Here is a 24,517-nt window from a genome sequence, read left to right on the forward strand (position 1 = left end):
TGTTACTGTGTGACCGTGAACACACCTCAACGTCTGTTAGCCTCAGAGAGTGAACACTCGGACGTGGTCTGTCTTTAGTGAATGTGGACGTCTGAGCTCATTATGTTCCCATGGTAACAGTTTGGTGTGTTGTCTCGGTTCAGTGAGGACGTTTTTGACAACCTTGGGATTCATTAACTGAAAAAAGCTGAATTTCCTTCATTAAAGTTTAAAAGTGAATGTCTTCGTGTGTGATGAGCACTCATTGAAATGCAATAGCACATGAAGTTCACGTCTTCTGGAAAATGCTTGGATGTAGCAGTCTTTAGCATGCTTGACCATCTCCCCTGCCGCTGCCATGCATTTTAATTGTCTGAGTGTGGGTGCATTCTTCCCTGGTGCAGGCTGGTGCTTCACCTCCTCCTCTCACCTCCTCCCATATGACCTGGGACAGCTTTTGAACACTCAGCCTCGGGTAACCACCCTCTCTAATGAAGCAGATGGGATCTCTAATCAATCCAGTTCATTTTCACTGTTATCGAGGAGAGATACAACATCTGGTCCACTGGCATTCGTTCCACACAGCTGCTGAACACACACACACACACACACACACACACACACACACACACACACACACACACATGTTGATCTGCTGAGTCTCTGCTCTGAATCAGTGGGGAGATAATCTGATCGCTGTTTTGATGTTGCTACAGATGAGAGTGAAACTGATCACAAACTGATTAGCTCTGTAGGATGTTAAGACACGCTAACAAGATTTCAACGTGTCTTTGGGACCCAATTAGAAGATGTACTAGCGCTGTCTCGAATCAGAGGTCTGCTCCCTTGGATGGTACATTTGAAGGCTGATTGCATCGATGTGACTCGGCTGTTCCATTTCAGAGGTTTTCCCAAATCTGACTGACAAAATGCTTCCTTAGCTAGTAGCAAGGATTCAACAAGTAGATTCTTCCTGACCCAAAGATTCCCAGGACTTCTTGCACAATAAAAACTAAAGGACAAAACAATGATGAAATATCCAAAGAACAGACTTTTAAATTTAAGTACCAGGCTTCAACTTAATTGTTTGATGTAATGAGGTAAAGTCTACAATTAAAATACTTTACTTAAAAAATCTAATAGATTACTTTACTACTTTACTTTATCATTTTTACAGTTAATTGCTACGGACATTAACATCGAAAAAAAATGTTTCTGGTAGAAAAAGGATTTTGCGCCATTTATGTTTTTACCTCACAGCAAGAGGGTCACCAGGCTCCCATAGTCCAAAAACCATGCTGAGGTTAATTGGACAGTTAAGGTTGGTCATAGGTGTGAATGTGAGAGTGAATGGTTGTTCATTGTATGTTTGACCTGTGATGGACTGGCGACCTGTCCAGGATGTACTGTACTCCGCCTTTCGCTTATGTCAGCTGGGATTGGCTCCAGCCACCCGCAACCCTCATGTGGAGGATGAAGCTGTAGACAATGAGTGAGGTGAGTGCTCATGACCGACAGCAAACTGGATCTATCTACCTATTCTACCACTTTATCCTTCATATGAGGGGTCGCGGGGGGGGGGAAGGTGGGGTTACACCCTGGACATAAACCACATCAAGGGTTTTCTTTCATGGTGCTTTAAAGACTGACATTTCTCCAGTGGTTGTAACAAAATTTAACAGAGTTACTTTTCATAGTAGAAATGTAACTAGTTTTTTTTTATATATATATTTCTTTAAATAACACAAAGATAAAAAAAGTCTCAAAACTTTTATTATCTAGCTGCCTTGTGAAATGCAAAGTCATGCACATTCACAAGCACACACGCTAATCCCTCTGACATTTACCCATGCAACACCCCCCCAACCCCCCCCCCCCCCAACACACACACACACACACACACACACACACACACACACACACACACACACACACACACACACACACACACACACACACACACACACACACACACACACACACACCACACACCCCTGTGCTCTGTTGTTTCTTTCCTGTTTTTGCTGTTCAGTATTTCAAAGGCTGCTCGGGCCTAGTGGGTGACTTCCTCTCGTGTCGGCTTCAAAAGAGCAAGACAACATGGGGCGTTTGTCAGAGACGAGGCTTCTTCTTCCCAATTGGGATGTCAGTTGGTGTTCCCTCTCAGGAACAGAGGGAGGGGGAGAATTTTGTAGCTATATTCTTTGGAAACTTTGGAAATCAGAGGGAGGATAAAAAAAACACTTCATTTGAGGAATAAGACTGATTGAAATACAGTTAAGGACATTTTTTTTTTTACCATGGAAACAGGGCAGATTTGACATAAATAAAAGCTGTGCAATGATTAAGTGCTATAAGGTAAATCCTTCGTAACATGGAGGTGAAATTATTTGAAGATAAAATAATCTTCAAAATAATACTTCATTTTCAGTGTAACTTGTCGTTTTAGATAAACTCCGAGCCTTTTATCAGGAGTCAGGCAAACTCTACAGAGGCAGTTATTTTACGTCACCATGTTTTTACAGTATAATGGAAAACTGAACATATTTTGAGTTTTGATGCTAACTGAAGGTTACATAGGTTCTTCAACATGTTTTCAAGTCTAGAGATAGTTACTGTCATACTCTTCTGAGAGAAACACAACTTTGCCAGCATAACATAAATGAACACAAAATACTGGTGTGAAAATGTCTCATGTTGGATTGAGTTCAGACAAATAACTGTGCTGCATGAGCGAACACAGCACTTTCATTTATTTAGATAATTATAATGAGCTTTTTTTTAAAGTGTGGTTGTATGAGGTACTGACAGAGCAATTAAAAAAAGAAAGAAGATTAGCATGTTTAAGTCAATGGCAGCTTAATAATATATTTGCCACTTTATCTGCCCATTAGACAGCCTTTGTTGACCGGAATTACTTTGTAAACTGGTCCTTAGTCCATAGAGAAAGAGTGTAGAGTGTTTTGAATATTTTGTTTATACCAAAATGGCAGAAACTTACTAAATGAGGCAGCTCCTGTGTCTGTGTGAGCTAAAAATGCAGCTTTTCTTTCTTACCTGTTAAGTTTTCAGATAAAAAAAACAGTCATGAGAATCATGAGGTGAACATACCGTATATTGTGTAGTTTTAATGAGACTCAAGCTGGGTGTAGATGTTCCAGGTGAGCATCTACAGTATTTTCCCCTGACTGCCAGGTTTCCAGTGAGAGTGAGCCTCCATGTCTCAGGCAGGTAACTTATGAAATCCTTCATTATAAACCACAGCAAACATTGCATTGTTTTGCTTTCCGAGAATTCTTTTTCTTTTGGTTTCTCTCTGTTACCACAGCAGATCCTGTCCACCAGCTGACCAATATAATCACTAACCCTCCTCTGCATGTGACCAAACCATGTTGTACATGCTACTATCTCAGCATCTTCAACTCTGACACCTCAGTGCTGCCTCTTGTCTTTAAGACAGGATCATTGTCTCCAAGCCATACATCATATAATCATCTTCCTTCCTAAATTATGAAACAATCTAAAAACAACAACACATTACAGTTCCTTATTTTATTTAAACCATAGCTGCTACCTGTCTGTATGGACCGCAACATGGCTTCCATCCATCCATCCATTCATCCATTCATCCATCCATCCATCCATCAAAAAAGGTTGTCGGTTTCAATCATGGGTTGATGTTTTTCTATGTCTGTAGGTTAAATTGTTATGAGGAGCTGTTGTTATTAATCATCAACGTTATTAATTTAGCATAAACTCAACTTCAATTGTGCGCTGCATTATTTAATTTGTTGCAAGTAGAATCTTTGAAATTGATTTGTTTTTCCTTGATTAATTTCTTTGTTTATACAACAGCTTCCTGACAGCTTTTGTAAAATGTAATTATCCTGTAATTAGTTTGTTTGCTTTATTAAATGTCACTATGGTGGTATGGATAAGACAAACAAACACAAAAAATAAGAAAACAAATAATAATATATTGGGGCTTAAGTTAACTGGAGAAGGGCCGGTTCATGTGTCACAGCTGTGTTCCATCATGTTTTTAACTTTGGCACCATGTTGAAATATTAAAGTGTTCAAACTGCACTAAGTCTAGGTTTAGATGCTTGTTCTATGTTTGTTGGGAAATGGTGTAAGAAAAGATCTGTTGGTAATGATATTGACATTCTACCAGCATGATTACATACGACAAACCTTTCATAGTCGTTTTTGTGTCTTGGCTGAATCTGAACACATATATAAGTATTATATTTTAAAAACTTTTTTAGTAGCTGTATGTGGATATGTGGGTTATAATTAAACAACAAAAATCACATGATGCTCATGTATTCATTGTCACACATTGTTATACAGTATAGCTGGTAAATGGGCTGCACTTTAATGGCGCTTTTCTGCAACTGAATTTTCCTAAGCACTTTACAATTGCTTTCTCTCATTCACTGAATTCACACATTCACAAATGCAGCGTGCTAGCCCTGCTCAAGGACACTTTGACATGTGGACAGCCAGAGCCCGGAATCAAACCACTGACTTTTGGCCTATGAATGAACACTCTACCAACTGAGCTACTGCCGCCCCTGTTTAAGTCTGTATCCTGTCTGTTGTCTTTTACAGATCAACTTGGAGTTAATGCAGCTAACGACTGTGCCTCTGACCTCCAAATTCCTTGGACAACTGGACTGCCTGACCTATGACCTGATTGAGGTTTTCCATCCCTAAGGTGGAACTGCAGGAAGAAGGATCAGAGACGTGATGGCAGAGATGGATAATGTAAGTATTTTTTGGTCTAACCTAATAAGCACATGGTTTGTTTGACTCAGCCATATCCGAAAGCTCCTATTGTTAATGGGTTGGAAAGGATAGGCACTTCCAAAAATACTGTGTAGTGAACAAGCTCAGACCAGGGTGAGCTGTAACTGAGTGGGGTGAAACCAGGTGAGTTCATTATGGTCAAGGAGGGAAACATCAGTGGCTTGGCTGGCCTCAGCACATGCGTGTTAGTGTGCTTCTGACACTGATCAGCATGGAATCATCCGTTTGTTTCAGAATGAAGATGATTGTACTGTGATGATTGTAGCTGTCTGAGCATCTACCTCAATGAAGACCTGGACACACTGGTTAAAGACTACGTGGTAAGTATATCACCTTTCTGTGCCAGATGTTGACCTTGAACTTGTGTCCATTACATTCTCATGAATGCTATGTCTACAGTGCCTTAAGGGAATTTCTTCAAATTAACATGCACTTGGCCTCAGTGATGAGCTGCTTAGATGTTGGTGGTCAAAGGTCAAGGTTATGTTCCATCTAGCTGCTGAGTACTGTCTGTGTCTGTGTCTGGGTGAAGTTATATAATGTGTATGTATATAATATAATAATGTATATAATATAATACCGAGCCTTCGCTGTGGCAGCCCCCAGACTCTGGAACTCCCTCCCCCTACACATCTGGGCGGCCCAGTCTTTAAATATTTTTAAATCCCAGTTAAAGACCCACCTTTTTTCCCTTGCCTTTGACTAGTGTCTTTTTAAATTGTTAAACTCAGTCTACGTCTTTTAGACCTTTTCTTTTCTTTTCTCTCTTTTCTTTTTTTTTCTTTTTGTATTTTAGCACTTAAGCACTTTCTGTGAAGCACTTTGGTTGCGGCTCAGCCGTTTGTAAATGTGCTATATAAATAAAACACTTGACATTTGTTGAATCAACAAGGTTGTCTGATTGTATGCTTCAATGGGAAACAGAAAAAAAACCCATTGAATATTAATCATTTTGATTGAATTTAAGCTTAATTATTATGTATTTCAAACAAATACACATTATTTCATTTAGCAGACGCTTTTATCCAAAGCGACTTACAATAAGTGCATTATCCATCTTGAAAAGGTAACTTAACTATTATGTAATTCAAACATAATATATATATAAATATACTTAATACTGAATACATACACCTGGTGAATATGCATTTCAAATGAATAGGTTTTATTACACTGATGCATATGCATCAGTGTAAAGTTTATTGGGTAGGTTTATGTTCAAAAAAATAAAACATATTTAATGGAACTTTGTCATATAATTATATTACATAAATCTTAAAGATTAGGGTTAACTATGTCTGTGAGTGTGTGTAGGGGACAGCTGGAAGAGAGCCTGGAGAGGTGGATTAGCAAAAGTGGATGAGTTTAACTACCTGGAAAAGCACTCATTTATCGTAACCCTGCAACAGAAATGATGCAGGACTTTGCATCGTTGTCAAAATGGCTTTTTGACTAGTGTGAAGCAATATAAGTGTGTTTATACAGTGGATTAGAGACTCACACAATGTCTCTACACAATGATATACCACTAACACTACTGCCTACATACATGCACAGACATCAGTCCAGAACCATAATTGTCAACTACAAAAACATAAAAGTTGAAGTTAAAGCTTAGGGAAGCAGTCCTGGCTCAACTTATAAAACCAAAGCAAAAACTTCTGTAACCCCAAAGCTCTCAACTTTCCTGTGTTTCTGTCTGATGCAAATTGACAGATGTGAGGATGAAATAAATAAGCATACAAACAAAGCAGAGGGAGGACTTGAAACAAGCAGAGGACAAAGAAAATGAGAGCAAGAGTGAAGGAGGAAGAGAACGTAAACATCACACATCAAAGATCCTTCTTCATCTCTTGGGAAACTCGACAGTGAGAAAAAAAAGCGTCATCTGCCCCACCTCTTTCACACCGTGGTTTTCTCTCTGCACTTTGTTCAGTCGGTTTCTCCCCGTTAAAACATGACTGTGGGAGTTGTTGCCTCAAGTCTAACAGAGTACAAAGTCTTTAGCAGCCGTCACCTCAGCCAACCTTCTGACTTCAAACCACAGATGGAGGAATAAGAGGGAGCAGGGAGAAGAATGAAGGGAGATGAGAGATGATCTGACATCAGCAAGGGGCGGGGCAGAGAGATGACACTGAAGGATAGAGGGAGGGCAGAGATCAAAGGAAGAGGGGCAAGTAGAATAAATGACATGAGAAAAGTGAGGAAGGGTTTTTAATTACACCACCTACAAGTTAGAGAGCGACTCGAAAACAAATCATTAGAAGAAAGAAGCAAATCAAGGGTGACAAATAGGGTATTTTAGGCAAAAATGCCATTTGAATTTGAACAGGATCATTTGCCGACTATTTGATATTCTCCAGTGCATAGAAGATAGTGGAAACAATGCAGGGTTCACAGCAGGTTGAGCTAGGAGGCGGAGCTAACAAGATGCATTTCATTCATTCATTGTCAACTGTTTTATCCTCCACATGAGGGTTTGAGCTAATCCCAGCTGATATGGGGCAGGAGGTGGGGTACACATGTTACAGGTGTCCAATTAACTCCTGCATGTTTCTCGGACTGTTGGAGGAAACGTTCATGAGTAACACCTGACTCCTGGTCCAACCCGCAAAACAGACAGAAATAGACTAATATGGGGGTCCCCTCTGGCCTGTCAGTGTTAATGAAACACAAGTGTCATCCCAAAGCAGCATCACGGCGACTGACAAGAAAAAAGATTTGATCAAAATGTCATCTTCAATAGGTTTTGTTACGATGGAGCTGAAGAGTTTTCAGAAACTGAAATGTCATTGAGTGAGTGAAGGAGTTTGTTTCCACTGCCGAACAACGTCAGGAACCTGCTGTGACATCTGAACACGCTGGGCCTCTACCAGGCATTTGGTGGTTTTATGAGTTAGCGACATAAAGTCAGCACGCTGGTTCTCTGTACCTAGAACAATAAATAAACTGGGATTGTTGCTCTCAATAAAAACTGCCAGGAGGGACAAATTTTATCCAATTAACAAAAGGCTAACCTTAAAAAATCAAATCCTGCTATAGTCTACATTATCTTAAGAATGAGTTTGCCACCCCAAATCAAAAATCTGTGATTTTACACATTGGCATACAGGAGTTGTTGTTACACTGCTGCCTCAGCCGTTACATTCTAAAGTGTTATTTTGTGACTTGTTTGGAATCTTTCCTTTGACTTTAAACTGTGGACTCATCGGTTAACCAGCAGCTCCTGTGTCTCAAGAGAAACATTATAGAATATTTGCTTGGACTTTGCTACAGGAGAGTGGGGAGATCCACTCAGAAAAGGCTGTCTTACAGCAAGATACGATGGAGAACATATCCTGAGGTGACAGACTAAGGACAGATTGGCTCAGGGCAGCGTCTGCAGTGCCTTCCTGTCGACAGTTTGATGTCTCAGAGATACAGTATAGGCATCTGAGCTGTTGAACGGGTTCGTTTTTCAGACAACAGTAAGTTTTCCTTTACCTTATAACAAGTTTCGGCGTGTGTCTTCAGCCTTCCTCAGAACTGTCACCACGTGCCTTATCAGCTGATGTTACGGAGGCGCGATCTTCCTGTCACATCTGACGGGTCGGTCACGCCTCCTGCTGTCCGGTTGTGTGACTGCTGGTTTTCTTCTGCACGAATGACTCAGCAGTCTGAAATGGCTGATTTTAGCTTTTCCTGGTATGTTTTTTTCTTTTTCGGATCAAGTCTTTTTTCTGTTTCTCATTCTTTCTGGTGTTCTTTTTTGCGTGTATGGAAATATCATTACATAACAACCTTTATTTGCAAAGGAAAACTTACTATCGTCTAAAAAACAAAGCAAAAGACTCATTTCACTCAGAAGACAGAATGAACTTTCACAATATATTAGGGACTTCTCATGTTAAATTTAAATGCTGCCAAATCCGTCTCTCTGATGCAAGTCTGAGACACAAACCACATTTTGTTCAAATCCAATGATTCATTTTTACACCTAGTCACCGTCGTGCTGTTAAACAACAATGGCAGGGAGGATACAGGACACAAGTCACTTTATTGTGGCGTGTATTTGCTTTCCTAGGTTTTCATATGGTTTGAATTGCTTGTGGCATTTTGTTTATTATACCCTGTTGCCGTCATTGTTAAGGGTTTAAGAACCATGGTCTTTTTTACAACGCCCACAAGAGGGCTACAGCGCCACCCGCTGTAAAAATGAACAAAATGATCGAAATGAAGGAAATGACTCCAAAAAGATCTGAGTCAGTAAAAAGAGTTGAACTTCACAACACTAGCAAACATTTGATCTACATCTCTACAGAGTGAAAGACCAACAGTCAAGCAATTGTATGTCCAGCCGATTAAAACATTGGTTAAAACATTATGAGCTCAACAAAGATATTATTTGTGTCCTTAATAAGCCAGTGAAACGTGTACAAATGACCAGACAAATACATGAGATGTGTGGTTATTTTTAGCTTGGATGAAAAGGTGGGGAAGGAAGTAAAGGAGGTGGAAGTAGGGGAGTAAGGTGGAAGGGGGGGCCTACAGAGGAGGATGGAGGATGGATCCACAACAGAGATTGATGAGCTTTGGATACAAGGTGACTTTAAGGCAGGATGGGGAGGAGGTGTTCGGGAAGGAGAGAGGAAGTTATTGTGGAGTCAAAATGAAAAGGGGAATGTAAAATGAAAGTAGTGGATTAGTTTAGGGGATTAAATGGTGTCACATGATTCTACATAAATGATCTCATTTTTTCAAAGGAGCAAAAGTAAAGTGTAGTCACTGTAGGTTTTAAAACTAATTCACTGACGTAGGAATTAATATCTCTTCATATCAGTGTTGCATATACTCCTTGGTGTAAAGGGATACTTGTGATTGTCACTGATGACTGTTCAATAATACCTGCATAAGTCTCCTATATCTAACAATATGTTTGCTGCTCTATCTCACCCGACCCTCATGTGGAGGATAAAATGGTAGAAAACAGATGGATGGATGGATAGACAGCTTTTTCCAACCGTTAACTCACTCTCCTGGACCAAAGTCCACAGGGAAAATCACCAATTTTACATCATGGAACACATGACTGCTTTATTAGTATGTTCAAATGTGTTATTCCAGCTAAACATGCACATTTTCTTTGGTGGAGAGTGTGTTGTAAAAGGTGGCAAGATAAAGCACCCAGCAGATTTAAGTGGGCATAGATTTGATCAGGTGGGCTCTGGCTAAAATCAGCTTGTCTTTGAGTCTCTAAGTTCATTGTTTCCACAAAGTGCAGGTTGTGCAATATGCAGTACGACATCCTTCTTTGGACAGTTTTGGATGTACAAGGCTTAGGGACAGTAAGCACTGCTTTGTCTCCTCTATTTGTTAGTCAGACATTTTGTTTCCGATTAGTGGTGTAAGGTCATGGTTCAGTACGTACCTCAGTTCTGAGGTCACCGTCAGGTACAAAAATATATATATATATAGTTTTGTTTCCAGCTTCCATTTCATGATTTTATGGATATCTTCATAAAAAGTAAACATGAATAAAAGTACATCTATTTCGATTTGTTCTGCCTAACAGCAAAAAGACGGGTTCACAACCCGGTCTGACCAAGGGCCTTTTTTGGAGTTTACTTATTCTCCACATGTGAGCAGGAAGTCCGGTTTCCTCCCATAGTCCACAAACACACAGAGGTTAATTGGACACGAGTGACTGAGAGTGAATGGTTGTTCGTCTCTGTGTGTTTTCCTATGATGGATTGGCGACTGGTCCACAATGTTCCCTGCCTTCCACCCCATGTCAGCTGGGATTGGCTCCAGCAGCCCCACGGCCTCCTTGTCGAGGATAAAGTGGTAGACAATGAATAAAAAAGCTCTATCACCAAAGCAGTTGCTCTCAGACTTCATTTTTCTCCAGACTTATTTGTCAAAGTGCTGTTTACTTACACATAATTGCCATTAATTATCATCAGCCCTGTCAACATGGAAACATTATCATGTCAATTGTTGGAAGCTTTCAAAATTGTGTGTCTAAGAGTGTATAATTGCAAATATAGAAGAAACTATTAAAAATGAGTGATGAGGGGGGGCCACTGCTTATGATTTGCATGTGTGAATGTGTGTGTGTTAGGGAGAGAGAGAGAGAGAGACAGAGAGAGAGAGAGACAGAGAGAGAGAGAGAGAGAGAGAGAGAGAGTGAGAGAGAGAGAGAGAGAGAAAAAGAGAGAAGTACTTGAAGGTGACTATAAATTACCGGCTGGCAAAAGTGACTAATTAGAGTGGCAATTATACAGCCGCTCCCAGCAGAGACTGAAGTCAACAACCAAATGACCCCTTCAAAAGCTCATAATGGGCCACATGCACACATACACACACTTAAAGTTTTAGGTTGCATTGTTGCTTCAGTAAGAATGATCACATTTACTTTCTCACCTTGTTACCACAGCAGAGTGCAACAGAGAATATTACAAATAATAATATCACAAATTTAGGATTTAGATTCATTTATCAAAAAAAAAAAAATAATTGATATGAACTAATCCAAACTCTCACCTATGATGTAACATACAAGTGTGTAGTGGGATTTTCTGTTTTCATAAAAATAAAAACAAAAAACAGAACATTTCATCAGACTCTCAACAAAGCTCTGGCTAAAACTCGACTCAGTTTGCTGAAAAGCTCCTGAAAAATGAATATTACCAGTGCCATTTTCAAGCTTTGACAGTTAAATGCTCACTTTCAATCCACAGAGATCGAGCAAAAAAATCACAGAAGCTGACAGACTAAATATACAGTATTTAGTCATCCACCGATTGTGCAAGTTCTCCCACTTATGCACTTATGCACAAACATCACTGCTCTAGAGGAGATCTGCATGGAGGAATGGGCCAAAATACCAGCTACAGTGTGTGCAAACCTGGTGAAGACCTACATTAAACGTTTGACCTCTGCCAGTGCCAACAAAGGTTATACTACAAAGTATTGAGTTGAACTTTTGTTATTGACAAATACTTATTTTCTACCATCATTTACAAATAAATTCTTTAAAAATCCTTTTTTTTCACATTCTGTCTCTCACAGTTGAAGTGTACCTATGATGAAAATAAAAAAAATGACCTCTGTCATCATTTTAAGTGGGAGAACTTGCACAATTGGTGGCTGACTAAATCCTTTTTTGCCCCACTGTATATATACAGTATGTTCAATACCCCTGGGTGCTTTTCACGAACATGGAAACAGACACATTATTCCAGACCTGCAGCATTACAACATCTTTAACATGATTAACTTTCCCTCATTCTACCCCAGAGAACGCTTACATATCGCAATAAAAGCATGTAAAATAAACAAGATATTAAGGTTAATTACTAATTAGAAACTAAAATCATACTAGATGATGTACGGAGACACGTGAGAGAGATGCAGCAAACACACAGTGTGATCCAGACGTTATAAAGTACACCCAAAGGACATTTCTCCACTAGAATTAAATTATGAAACAAAAAAGGGTGTTCTGTCTTGTAGATCTGAAAGTTCATTCAAAATAACTGAAGACCACGTGAAATGATGGAGCAGTGAACAGTGAGAAAAAGCTGTTCACTCACCACATACATGTAAACACACACTGGTTTCTCTGGTTGCACAATGAATGGAACCAGACAAATCAATGTACATGAGTCAAAGTCATGGACATAAACAGTGGAGAGTGCAGGAGATGCACATTGTTTGTGTTGCTTTATGCATTTGTAGAATTCTTGTAAAAAAGCACGTCATGTGACACATGACGTCACATCAGGGAACAGCTGTGATACCTGTGGTCTCGTGCCAAAGTACAGCAGCACTCCCTTTGTGTGATACTGCTTCATGAGCAAAGTTTAAAATCATATACACAATGCCTATGAAATCAATCACATATTTATTTGTGTGTATAGTATGTATTTAAGAACCCATCAAAAAAACACACAGTATTTGTCAAAAACGTTACTGTAGGTTATCATTATACAAAATGGCGCCAGAAACACCTCTTGTGTCACTATATTATACAATAGCTGGGAACAAGGGAAATGAATCAATTTACAATACATATCGTACCATGTACAGTAGAGTGTATGCAGTGAAGATTCCGTCACTGGTACTGGTTTTATTTGCTGGAATTTTCACCAGAATGCACTCAGGCAAAGATAGTGTGTGAAGTGACAGGTGTGCGCCTCTGTTCCAAAAATAACTGGAAGTCAGTTTGTGAAGACTAATTAATTGGGACAGCTTTTCAACACCGTCAGCGGCTGCACAAAGCTAATCAAGGCAAATGAGATTAGCAATTAGTCAGTAGAGAAATCATAATGTGGAATGGTAAATGGTCTGTATTTATAAAGTGCTTCTCTAGTCTTGATGACCACCCAAAGCTTCTTTACTCTTTATTGCCATTCAAACCCATTCACTCACACATTCATGTGTCCATGTGTTATATGTGCATCACACATTTATCATACTCACACACACACAGTCGTCAGGAGCAGAGGTTACGTGTTTTTGCCCAGGGGCATGTAGACGAGGATGACGTGTGTCCCTGAGCAAGAATGTCATGTAAAAAGCAAGACATGGCTCCAAGGATCCAAGAAATTTATTGTAAACAGAATAAAATAAAATGACCATGATATGTCATCAGCGATTAAGGAAATACTGGTTTTACTGTTGTTGTTTTGAGTTTGGCCTGTTTGGCCACCCACAGTTACCAAGCCATAACATAAATCATACAACTCATCTCTTTGCTAGATGTTTTCATCATAAAAGTGAAGATGGTGAATAGATGTTGTGCCCCAGGCACCAAAACAGACCGAGACAGGCTAATGGGAGAGCATTTGACTGCATCTCCACAGGTCCAGAGAGACTTCGGAGGTGAATCACTGCTATGAAACTTACGCTCAGTGAGCAGAAGAAGACGGAGTCATGGGAACCCACAAGCAACGGAACTCACGGTTTACTCTTGGTAAATCATGGACTCAGTCTAGATAGACAAAGAGCTAGTATGCACAGCATTTTTCCTATTCCATCCCACCTATGGTCATGACCGAAAGAACAAGATCGCAGGTACAATCGGCAAAACTGGGTTTTCTCAGAAGAGCTGCTGGGGTTTCCCACAGAGATAGAGTGAGAAGCTCAGCCAGCCGCTGCTACTTTGAGGCGTGCCTCAAACAGGGCACCTCCCTAGGGAGATGTTCCCAGCACATCCAACTGGAAAACCTTCTGTTTAAATGCCAAAAAGAAAAACATTATATAGGGAAACTTCTGTTTCCTAATGGATAAGGACTTAGTTGCTTTCAGACTTGCATTTAAATCCTGACATTTTCCTGAAATCATCAGAACAGGTTGTTAGCATGTGAAATCAGTGGTGAGTTAAACACAAGGGAGGAACTTTTACATTACATTACATGTCATTTAGCAGACACTTTTATCCAAAGCGACTTACAAGGGAATTGAGTACAACCTGCCGGGGTGGAGTTGAACTTGCGACCATGAAGTCTTTTGCACACAGGGTACCGGTCTTAACCACTGAGCCACTCCACCCACAGGAACTCATTTATGCCACTTACAATTATGAGAAATTGTTTGAGCAGGTGGGTTTTGCTTAAACTATTGGTGTGTAGAACCATCATCATCATCATCATCATCATCATCGTGATCATTACCACTGTCTGACATCAGACACCTCGCTAGAGTAAAGCAGCTGAACCCATCACATAGGGACATGGCAGTGATATACTTCTTCAGTCATTTATTATAGCTGAGAGGGATGTTATAAAAATTGAAATGGCCCTTGATAGATAAAGAGTACGCCGTCCTGCTCTAAATGCTTGTCTGGAGCTCAGGAGAAGTGTTAATAAAAAGTGAAATGCAGTCAATTATCTGCCACACGTGATCCTGAAGTGCAAGCTCTCTTTATAATTGACTTTCAATAAAGTCAACTGCAAACTAGATATGACTAATAGAATGACATTATATCTAGAAGGGGAAATATAGTGAACATGCCCTGACTGTTGAATTGTTCAGTTCCTGTATTAAGTTTGATGGACAGTCTTATAGTTCAATGTCTCTTGCATCTGTTTTTATGTAACCACTGTTATATCGGCCTTCCAGATTATAACATTGTTTTACGATACCCCAAAAAATTCAAAAACCAGATGAGGACACAACTTTGTTTTCTGCATGGGTGTAAGAAAGGACTCTAAAGTTGAAAAGGGGTATTTACTTTGATTTGGATTTGTTCCTGACACATTAAACCCCACAGCATCAGTGTGTCAGCAGATCCACAGTTATTTTCCTTAAAACGCCTCAGTCTGCACATCAGCAGCGACGTGAACAAATGGCATGAAATTGGAAATAATTCAGAGGAGAATTTCAACGCACCCTCAGTGTGCACATTAAGCTTGGCGCATGATTGAGTGAATAAATTATAAAGACCAGGGGGGAAAAATCATATCATTGGAAGAAACAGAGTCAGCTCCTCCAAAAAACGAAGATGAATACCTGGATACAGCCAACACTGACATTTACTACTTCAAGATTCAGGAAAGAGAGTCCTGTTTGTTTGTAAACAGTCCCAGTGTTTGCCTGGGTTATCACCCTCAAAAGCAAAAGTAAAATGGAAATTTGAATTCAGAAAAGAAGAGAAAAAAAAATGGCCTTAAATATGTAATATGTGACATTTCTGCATTCAAATATCTAAAAATGATGTTACAAATGTTAATTCTATTTTTGAGAGGCGGTAGCTACAATCGCCAAAACGGTACCAACCCTTTTTTTCAATCCTTGAAAATCCATATTTATGTTGATGGTTCCCCACCATCTGCTATAACGTCGACCTTGTATCTTTTAGAGATACAAGGTCGACGTCAGCTTCTTTGAGTGTCCAGAAAAGCGCTATATAAATATGATGTATTATTATTATTATTATTATTGTACACATCTGCTGTGTATTCTGCAGTTTGGCTTGTATTATCATCTGTCTCTATGTTCAATAAAATACCAGGACCCGCACTTCCTGGACACGCTGTTCTGACCCATCTGAATCAGAACTATTGATGCAGTATGTTTGTCTTAGTGTAAGAGGTTAAAATAATGACGCCATCTTTAATCCCACATTGCTCCTGACAGCTGAGCATGGATGTGTGATAGAACATGTGCTGCACCTAGACGCACTGTGAATGTGAAAAGTGTAAAGCAGATTTGAGTGTTCATGAAGACTAGAAAAGTGATATATACTGTAAATACAGACCCTGTATATTACCACTGTTTATTCAGGTGAAATTGACTGAGCTCTTTTACAGCAAAGCCCTGAGTTTGTATTCAAATAACGTAAAAATGCAACATTAAAAAGAGCAAGAACAATTACACAAAGTCAAACATGAAGAGATACAGGGCAAACCAGTCTGGTAATGATGACAATGATTAAACAATGGCAATGAATAATCCGTCTGTAATGAAGAGTAAAACAATGAAAGATAAGAGTTCATTAAAAACTATGAAAATAAGCTAAAACAAAAAAGAGCAACAAACAAATAAATCATCAGGTAAATGTTTAAAACATTCCAAAGACACAACTTCCAATTTATCTTGTGCAGGGAATTCAAGGTCTATAAGGTGGTGTGAATGTGATGGCAGATAAATGTGGCTTTTAAAAGAGGAATTTTTTACTCAGAATGGTATTTTAGCACATTTAAAATAAGGACAGAGTTCTTATGTGCGCATCATGTGTCCTAATGGTGTCGTCCATCTCCAGTCTGGTCTTGATAAAATATAAAAATGCAGCACTTACTGTGCTAATCAAAAATCCTCTGATCTGAGTCTCTGATAAGGAATGTGTCCCGGGACGAAGGCAATAAATTCTAACAATGGCAACATTGGCTTGATGTTGTGTACATAATGTATAGTGGTTTGACCGTGACCTTGAAGGTTGACTGTGTGTGGGTTTTCTCCGGGTTCTCCGGGTTCTCCGGGTTCCTCCCACAGTCCAAAAACATGCAATATGGGAATTAGGTCAAATGGGCACTCTAAATTACATTACATTACATTACATGTCATTTAGCAGACGCTTTTATCCAAAGCGACTTACAATAATTGACCATAGGTGTGAATGTGAGAGTGAATGGTTGTTTGTCTCTATGTAGCTCTGTGATGGACTGGCGACCTGTCCAGGGTGTGACCCCGCCTATTGCCCTATGTCAGCTGAGATTGGCACAGCGCCCCCTGTGATGGATGGTTTGGAAAATGATGACTGCAGCGCAGAATAAGAAGCTTTAAAGATCCAATGTGTAAGAATTAGTGACATCTAGTGGTGAGACTGCAAAGTGCAACACTCACCCCTTCTTCTCCAAAGCATGCTAGTGTGACTATGATGGCCTTCACACCATAAACCATAATCCACTCCCATCTGCTGTTGACTCCTTCTTCTTTGTCAATGTATGAAGTGGGTTTGTGTGTGTTGCTCTTTGTTTGAGTGGTAAGCGTCCACTTGAAATCATCAAAGGCTGATGTCTGTTGAAGCTTCTGTAGAATCATTGTGGTGTAAGATGTTGGCCTTTGTAAAGTAGAGGTCCAACACGTTTTACATTACACACTGATACACACCTACAGTAGGTCATGCACTGCTGGGTCCTGCAGCACGCACACTGTTCTGGGATTCCGCACTGGAGCTTACACTGTGTTTGTTAAGTGTTGGCTTGTAAAACTATCTGTTCCTAGACTGCATCAAATACAGTCTAGGTGTGGAATGGAGAACAAAGTGTACAAAGTGTAAATTTAGAATGTATGTGCACAAGTGTGCTCTCTGATCAGTCTGTGGCCTTTCTTTGTTAACTGTGCCCCTGTGAACTCACAGTGCACAAATGCTTGTTTGTGATTGAAAAGGCAAAGTAAATACAATGTTTCAGACAGACGACTTTATCAATCCCTTTGGGAGGTTCCCTCGGGGAAATTAAAAGCTGTGAAACACCCACAGTACACAACAGTGTAGTGTGCGGCGCGTGTGTAGTGATGAATGAGGTCAGAGGACTGAGGCACCTCTGGTAAACCCTTACAAGAGCGATCAGCAGAAAAGCGTCTCACAACACGTCAAACCTTCAGGTGGAAGGTTCACATGAGCAGAAGCCATGTTGAGCTCCACTGCTGTCAGATATGTGCAGTAAACTGAAATTGCAGTGGACAGATGAAGACTGGGGAAACAATAACCACTGGATCACACCTGTGACACATTTATTTTCAAAATATGAGCAAAAGCTTCCATGTTGCCACTGACCAAAGGTTTGTAAAATATTCAAGTCTCACTCAATAGCAACATTATTCAATTAAAATTCAGACGTCCAGACCACATAGTGGCTAGCACTACAGCTAGAAGGTCTCAGTATGGACAAACATATTTGGCCACACCTGTAAGTATTGAATTCAGGTGTTTCAATCAGGCTTTGGGCTCAGACACTGATCTCCAATGAAGAGCAATCTTAACACCAGCATAACAAGACATTTTGGACAATGCTCTGTTTCCAACTTTGTGTCCTCAACAGTTTGAGGAAGGCCACGTTCTATTCCAACATGTTTGGTGTGGAGGAACTTGACTGGCCCGCACAGATCCCTGATCTCAACCCCATCAAGCAGCTTTGGATTGTGAGCCAGGCCTTCTTGTCCTCCTCCTTTACAACATCCATGAACTTCTCCCATGGTACGTTATAGCTTATTTAATAGGTCAACATTTCCTGGACCTCTGGTGCCTCTGTCAAAATATGGCAGTTATGAATGATTTATTTTTATTGGTTCAGGTCTGGACAGGACAGTGTCTCGATCCAGACTGCAGTCACATCTTCTAAATAAGTTAATAAACTGACTGAAAGTAACATTCCCCATAAAAAATCTGGCTCTAAGTTTGACCCAGATGCTGCTGAACGTTCATGATAAGACTATAACAACTGCAAGAACCATAGTTCGTACAAGACAACAGTTTCCCCTGCTTGGACTAAACTCATTCCTAATGGATTAGTTTGTCAGATGGGGGGGGGGGGGACGGGGGGGTACTTTCTGCTGGTTATGTTTTTTTTCTGTACGCTACTCATTTCAGAAGAAGAAAAAAGGGGGGGTGACATAGGGCAAAAGACAGGATACACTTGCACAAAGGTTGTAAGTGTTTGCTCAAACGTTCTTGAAATATATAAATATATATACTGTACATGTTCACACATATAGGATTGGATGGAGGGACAGACAGACAGATGGACACAGAGAGTAAGACACGTCTATAGCCACAGAGGTGTGGAGGCAAAAAGAAAACAGAAATGGTAATACATCTCCCTGGAGGTTTAACTGCAGTAAAGTTTGCCTCAGACCTGCACGGTAGGGAAACATTGTGCCATCTCTCCAAGTGCCACACTACATCCATCACATGCCTCTTCTTGATTCCCTTAACTCTGACAATATTAGTGCTGCCTATACTCCTACACCGTTTTCACCAGCACTACACCAGGCTCTCACTTATTCCTCTGGCGTTCCATGTCTATCGCTACTTCAGTTCTGTCTTTTTAATCCTTTTCTCTTACCACACTTAAGGTCAGTGCGAGATGTGCACAATAAATCTTAAGCGTAGATTCTGATTCTGTAGACAGCCACCCTCAATCCACCAAGTGCTTTAGTTTGTCTGCGGTAAGACTACACTACACATCAATTGTCCCACTAAACAAAAACTTTGGGTAGGCAGAAAGTCTGGGAGGAGATTTCAGAGAACGTTATTTGGCCAGAAAATTAAGACAAATTGGTAGTGATGGGGAGTGGGGGTTACAAAGAGTCAAAGGGTGGAAAGGGCAAAAGGTAAATTGAGAGATTTGCTAGAAAAAGAGAGGATTCAGCAAAGGCATTTAGTCCAGATTAAAATGATGAATGGTTCTGAGAAGCTGTTTTTACTGAGCTTCAACACTACAATGTGTGCCTGTAGGTGTGTTTCCTATTTGAATGTACATCTTGAAATATTGCATGCAAGTTTTTATATGCTTGAAAGTTGAAATGTGAATGAGCACAATGGAAATGGTTTTAGCAAATAAGCGAGGACAATTAAAGTTTCAGCCAGCATCTTCAGAACCATTACACAAGAAATCAATGAATACAATAGAATTGTGGAGTGTGGAGTCACATTTAAGATCCATTAAGAAGGAGGATTACTGCATCAGGGGCAGATTGTGGGGCGCGCTTCAAGGAAAATAGATTAGGAACCAGTGCCTTAAAAGGTGATTTAGGTCAGGCACACATTCACCATACCCTATAAGTGATTTGTTTTTTGTGTGTGTAAAAGAAAGTGACCTGTTTCAACAGGTAAAATAACAGATTTGATTAAAAAAAAAAAGAATAAAACATTGTTATAAATATGGTATTGATGTTAAAACTGCAAAGCTGGCAATACAATTCATATGCTGATGTATCTTTTTATTGGTGTTATTTATTTACGTCATCCAATTGAGCCTTGTTATCCTTCTGTGGCGACACCCACATCTATCTTATCTTGGTGAACTAACTCCTGATATTCACTTTACATTGAAATAAGATTTTAAAGATTAGAAAAATACATCATGTTTTCATCATACATGAGCACTGATTAGTGCAGAGAAGTCAGCTGAGGAGGTCATTCGTCCATCCTGAGGACAGAGTGTCATCAAACCAACTCATGTGATTTAAAGATGCATTCAGGACATAGGTTCATGAACTTTGAGCTAAACACATACAATAAGATCAATCAGGACAGAGGTTACAGTAGAAGTATACATAACAATGTATACACTCATAGAAACAGAGATAGAATGAAGAAAGCCAGGGCCACTATAAGGAAATTAAAAAAAAAAAAAACGCTATCATAATGCGAAAAGACCAAACCCACTCATGAGCGTATGAGAGAGGTGGGATTATGACATCATCGTTTTCCCAAAGTATAGTGTATTAAAAAACGCAAGGGTGGCATTTTCAGATTCCCCTCTTTGAGACCAGTTTTCAACAAATAGCCTTTCAGGGTTCCCAGAACGCCATTCCCATGTGGATAAAACATGACGTGATAAAAACTTCATGTGGACAATAAAAATATTCAGTAAAACAGATGTAACGTAAACATCAAAGACTTTAAGCATGTACAATCTCTCTCACAAACACACGTTATGGCCGCTAACCGCACACACTCTGTGAAATAAACAAATATACACCGACTCTATCTGCACGCCACTGATACACACACACACACACACAGAGGGTGGGGGGGCAATAAAAAACACTGTTATTTAGTGTCCTCTCCAGCATGATTTCTACCCATCTAAGATCTATAGTATTTCCCTCTCTCATAAAGTGGGTGTAATGTTGTCCAGGCAGGGTGAAGTGTGACAGGAATAATAATAATGATGGAAAACTGCGTGTAATTTGATTTCTGGAAAGTGGAGCTCTAATAAAAGCTGATTTCATGGCGAGGTTGAGAGACAGCTCATCAGAATATTAAAATAATAATAAGATAATGTTGTATGTGATGAAAAAGTGTCCTTCTCAAACTGCAATAAGAACCTGCCTGAAGAAATTAGACTTATTTAAATCGACCACAAATTGTGATATACTGTTTATTGTGTAGTGCTGTTAATGTGTCTATCACATTAAAAGCCACTTCTGCTTTCCTCGACTGTCTTCATATTCATGATGAATAATTATTAATAATTAATAATAATACATTTTTCTCCTTCACATTTCTCTTTTTTCCTGATGTGTCCCCTTTTCTGTGGCTTTTTTATTTCCACACTTCCTCTCTCCTCTCTCTATCCTTTCATCTTCACACAGTTATTGATTCCTGTTGTCAATATGTTTCTCCACCTGAATACAAACAAGGCTATTTGCATTACCGCAAATCAATACAAAAAAAAAATCCAAGGATGCTGTTCACAGTTAATCCGCACAGCAAACTCCTCATGCTGCATATCTGTGGTGTGAAAAGGCCACTGTTAAAGGGGACATATTATGTAAAATCAACTTTTTAATCATTTTAATACTTATATTTGGGACTCTGGAGGCCCTACCAGTCGCCAAAAAGTGGAAAAAGAATACTCAGTCCTTTTTCCATGGTCCCCCTTAGTGTAAGTATAGGTGATATAACACGCAATGTTGAATTCCCTGCGCTATATGACGGCAGCATGCGCATTTCAACGTGAATGTTACCACCTTAGCTCCACCTTGTCCCTATAAAATGCGAGAGTGCAGGCGAGGGAGGAAGAGCGGTACACACAAACACACGTTTGCTGACACGTTAGCTTCATACAGTATGAAGCTAATGTGCTGGATAAAGTCAGCAAACGTGTGTTTGTGTGTTCGCACCACTTCACATCAGGCCAGCGGTCGCCGTATTTAGCCAGCGACCGTATTTCACCGACGTACAAACACACACATTTTTAAGAAAATGTCAAATAGAGGTCATAACTGACCATTCTGACCTAGTCCTAATTAAAAGTATTTGTTCAGTACGTCCTCCATGACCAGAGCACACACTCAGTCTGATACAGTCACGATCAGCGGCAGTTTATGCAGCGATCAGCGGTGGCGATCAGCGTTGCTGTCCCTAAGTGTTTTTAACTGATTTACAGCTCGTCAGTGTTCGGCTCGATCCTTGTGTCGGACGTCTCTTCCTGTGACGACACTCTCGCTGCCATGTTGATATTGTCAGAGAACTAGTGGAGGGAGGGGGAGAGGAATGAGGGGAGGGAACAGGAGCTGAGCGAGTGAGCGCAGTAACAAGGACAAATCAGAAACCCCCTGGAAGAAGTGGGCGTGTGTTTGCCTGAGTCTCATTTGCATATAAAGGGACCATGCACAAAACCGAGCGTTCTGAAAGGGGCGGTTTTGGCAGGGTTATTGAACTGCTATGGTGCTTCATCCTTATGGTATTTTGACCAAAACATGTCACTGACATGTTCATTAGGACACCAGGGAACTATTTTAAATTGGAGAAATAGAGTATAATATGTCCCCTTTAAGTCTTCCTGTGGCACCTGTGCTGCAGCAGGACAGTGGTCACAGTGTTTGTGAGTGAAGCTGTGAGATCCTCACCCTGAGGCTGGAGGAACAGTGACATCGAAGTCCTGAGCCAGAGGGACATTATGAATCAGAACACACATTCTTGTACAGCTATGTTAGTGAGGACACTCCATACGTAACATATCACTAAGCCCCTTAGACCCTAACCTGACCCATCAACTTACTGCATGACCCTAATCCTTAACCTAAACCTCATTTTAAACCTAACCGTAAAACCAAGACTAAACCCATAAATGAGGATGAGCCAAAAAAAAGTGAACTTTCCCAAAATGTCCTTTCTGCCTATGGATGGTTTTATGGAGCTCACAAAGATGCAAGTACACACACACAGACGGGGGAGAAAGAAAGAGAGAGAGAGACAGACAGAGAGAGAGAGCAAGAGAGACCTCAGCAAGACATGACAAATGAAAATGAAGTAGCATATGAAAACCATCTCTATTCTTGAGCCCTTTTTCCACCAAGTGAAACAGTTTGGTAAAGTTTGGTACAGTAAGGTACGTAACATAACCAGCCCTTACTGTTCCATTCTTTGGCACCCTTCCTTTGGGGCTAGCAGAATAAAATGGCACTGTATGGTAGGGTGGAGCGAGACTGGCTCCACCCACAAAGGTCAGCTGATTGGGCGACAGAAAAACACCAATCCCTTGCGACTGGTGTTTCTTCAATGCTTGTAGTCAGCTGAACATGAAAAGAGCTGCTGGATGTTCAGTTGTTGTCGTCACACCAGTATGACGTCATGCTACGTGGCCTACACGGCCTACACCGGCCTACACCGGCCAACACCGGCCTACACCGGCCTACACCGGCCTACACCGGCCTACACCAGCCTACCAAGTGAAGGAACTGTTCTCAGGCGGAACGCAAGCCTGACCCAGGACTTTAGCATTCCAAACCGTACCATACCATGATAGACACACAACATTTATTTGGCTCAACATAGGCTACATCCACACTACTCACACGTTTCCATTTAAAAACTCATTGAATCTGTTCTGGACTTTGACATTTACAAGCCCAGAAAATGATCGAAGCAATCTGCAAAACAGATACAGCTCTGTGTCAGAGGTAATGTGCAGCTACACAAGCACACCATAGATAGCCTGTGTCGGCCTACATGTGTAACACACTCTGTGGTGCCACGATAGAGTGTCTGACTCCAGTTTAGAAGGTTGAGTGTTCAAATCCATGTCAGGGTCCAAATTCTTGCTGTTCATATTGGTTGAAGTGATACACATGTATATCTATCTATATGACAGCTACACTATGAGGTGTAAAATAATGGTATGAAGTATAAAATATTATAATTAAGTGTCAAAATAACAGGTGCACAGAGTGTGTGCATGCAGGTATAAACAGAGAGCAGTTGTTAGCTTCGTTTCAGACGCACCAGTTGTGGAAAGTCAGAACAGTCATGTGACCAATGACTGAAAGTCCGTGTTAATGGAGCTTTTCTTTCACATCATTGTCAAGTTATGGTCAGGAAAAAACTAATCAGGCAGTGAATGTCCAGACTAAAAGTGCAGTGATGACTCCGTGCCACGCAGGTGCTCCTTGTTTGTGTGCACATGTATTTATATCTTTGTGAGGTCCAAAACATTTACAAAACAATATTTGAGAGGACATCTTGACCTTGTGGAGACATTTTGTCTGGTCCCCACAACTTTAAAGAGCT

At 40.3% G+C, this 24,517-nt stretch overlaps 1 protein-coding gene across 3 annotated transcripts in view; it reads right to left on the reverse strand.

Moving 5' to 3' along the window:
* Nucleotides 1-24,517, reverse strand: part of LOC131463035 (calsyntenin-2-like) — a 338,191-nt gene that overhangs the window by 41,234 nt on the left and 272,440 nt on the right. The window lies entirely within an intron of this gene.

Source organism: Solea solea, chromosome 7 (genome assembly GCF_958295425.1).
Source record: "Solea solea chromosome 7, fSolSol10.1, whole genome shotgun sequence".
Lineage (NCBI taxonomy): Eukaryota > Metazoa > Chordata > Actinopteri > Pleuronectiformes > Soleidae > Solea > Solea solea.